This window comes from Penaeus vannamei, chromosome 31 (genome assembly GCF_042767895.1).
Source record: "Penaeus vannamei isolate JL-2024 chromosome 31, ASM4276789v1, whole genome shotgun sequence".
Taxonomy (NCBI): domain Eukaryota; kingdom Metazoa; phylum Arthropoda; class Malacostraca; order Decapoda; family Penaeidae; genus Penaeus; species Penaeus vannamei.
The window spans coordinates 18,885,074-18,887,573 of record NC_091579.1 but is presented as its reverse complement, the minus strand read 5'-3'; the positions used below and the strand labels follow the sequence as shown (position 1 = coordinate 18,887,573).

Sequence of the window (2,500 nt, the reverse complement as noted above, 5' to 3'; positions counted from 1 at the left end):
TAGGGGGGAGTATGTTTTTCAGGGATTTAGTAAAAAGTGCACTTCCCTTGGACTCATAATCAACCCTATCAAGACTAAGTATATTTCCAGATCACATAAACTGTCATACATTCCAAGATTAGGTGGGCAAGTTATTGCAAAAACTGACACCTATAAGTATCTAGGTGTTATGGTGATTGCTCCCCACCTCATGTCCCGCAATTCCCGCTTCACTCAGGCAATCGTTCAAAACTTCAGAGAATGCTGTCTGGAGCGCTTAAGACCTTTACAATACATAAGTAACAGATACGTTGGTGGTTCCCTAAGAGTCCTAAGATTGATGTACATTTCACTTGTTAGGTCTATGATAGACTATGCAAGCCCGGTTCTTAGTATGTTGCCACAAAATGTTCTCAGACCCCTTGAAATCTTACAGAACAAGGCCATGAGAGTTATTTTGGGTTGCCCAATAACTGCGAGTTCTTGTCATAAGGAAAGAGCTTGATCTCCCGTCAGTTCACAGCCGTATTACTCGTCAACACCATACTCGGCATCAGACCTGCAGATTTAGTCCAAACCTCAAATTTCCCTTGCATTGTCTAATGAGATTAATTGTAGAGTTAGGCATGCCCGGCGGCCTCGATACTCCAATCTCATAAAGTCAAACTTAGAATGGAAGGCGAAGACTGCTCAGACTATTCTTAGTTTCAGTGTGTGGAACAATGATTTGATCAACATTCCAGAAGCAACGTTTACTTCACCATGGCATAGATCACATGTTAACGTTCATATTGATAAATTAACAGGAGTTAAAAGGCCATTACTTGAAATATATAGATGAAATTCTCCAACCGCCTCAGGGTACCCCCCCACTTCTAATCTACTGTGAAGCTTCTACTGATCCTCATGGGGCAGCAGGAATTGGTGTACTAATTCCTGACATTGCTCTTCAAGAAAGTGTGCGAATTTCCAACCGGACAAGCACAACTGATGCCGAGGCAGTAGCAATATACCATGCCATCAAAAAAGGTACTGAACAGCAGCGACACCTCGCTGTCTTCTCTGACAGCCAGGGTGCACTATATACTTACAATATTTAATCCAGAAAACATGGTGACTATCAATAACATTCACCAAATCGCTAGCCTATCCGAGCAGGGTATACAAGTGTCACTATACTGGATACCTTCTCATATAGGAATATTAACCTGTGACAACGTAAATAAGTTAGCAAAACAAGCACTTTCCCATGAAGAACCATATTATGCATTACCGCTATCTATCAGTCAAATGAAAAAATGTGTTATCAGCTGTCTTCGAGATTATGAAGGCCAGGTATGGACCACCGAAAAATTAAAGTGGATATGGTACCATCTGGCATTATGAAAGTATTGTCAGGTCATGTGATGCTGACAAACCATATAAATCCTAGGATGGACTGTCTCGGAGACAGCAGGTCACCCTAACCAGGCTACGCATAGGGTATCAGTACACTATACATTATGTACAGGATGCAGTTTTGGAGGTAAAGCCAGTTACATATCACCAATGCAAAATGTGCAAGGCGGCCAAGTCGCATAATCTTACACATTACTTACTTTGTTGCTCAAAAACTGCATGCTATCGATCAAATAGCACTGGCCAGAAACCAGCACATTGATTATATTAATTTTATCATAGACACTGGTCTTGTCTTCGATATGATTAGGGATATAAAAGGTTTTTTACCAACTAGATGATATGTGAATAATGTATGCATAATGACACATCCCTTCAGGCATGTAGAACTAATGTTTGACTAATAGCCCTTTACATAAATATAAGCATAGCCAGTTGGATAGATGCGGTAGTATCTTACCCTGGCTTTTTACAAGGCATGTACACTTCTGTAAATCAATATCAAATCAAATCAAATTTTCTTCCTCCACGGTGAATTGGATTTTCTCGTGGACGGAGTTCAGCTGCATTAGTGTATGGTGCAGACATGTCCTTCTGGGGACGATGACAAGAACATCATCTGGAAAATATCGAAGCCAAGTTGAATGTCTGCCGATTATATTCATGTAGTAGTCCCTCTCCAGCATCTCCATGAAGAAGCAGGCCAGGACTGCGCTCAAAGGGGAGCCCATGGTAAGACCGCCGATTTGCAGGTATTCTTCCCCTGCGAATTCGAAGAAACCGAAGTCCACACATAACTACACGAGGCTTATTAAGTAATGCTTTGGCAGCGGAAGTTCGTCATCTACCTTGGAGCCGATGACCCTCTCAACAGCCCGGATTGCTCCATCTGTGGGTACATTTGTAAAAAAGGGATTTAACATCAAAACTAGCCAGTTTTTTATTTCTAAATATGGAACCTCACCAGACGTCTTCAGAGCTCCGTATATAGAAGAGCCATAGAGGTTTCGAACGGTCAACTCCTCTTGTCCAGCGTGTCTGGACGAGCAAGACGAGGAGTTCCGAACGCAGCATGACACAATTGTTCATCTGCCTATGCCCTAAGTACTATGTGTTCCTTCCT

At 42.0% G+C, this 2,500-nt stretch overlaps 1 protein-coding gene across 1 annotated transcript in view; it reads left to right on the top strand.

Moving 5' to 3' along the window:
* The window catches only part of LOC113822184 (MAM and LDL-receptor class A domain-containing protein 2), a gene marked incomplete in the record, with an annotated part of 143,564 nt that overhangs the window by 74,758 nt on the left and 66,306 nt on the right, over positions 1-2,500 (top strand).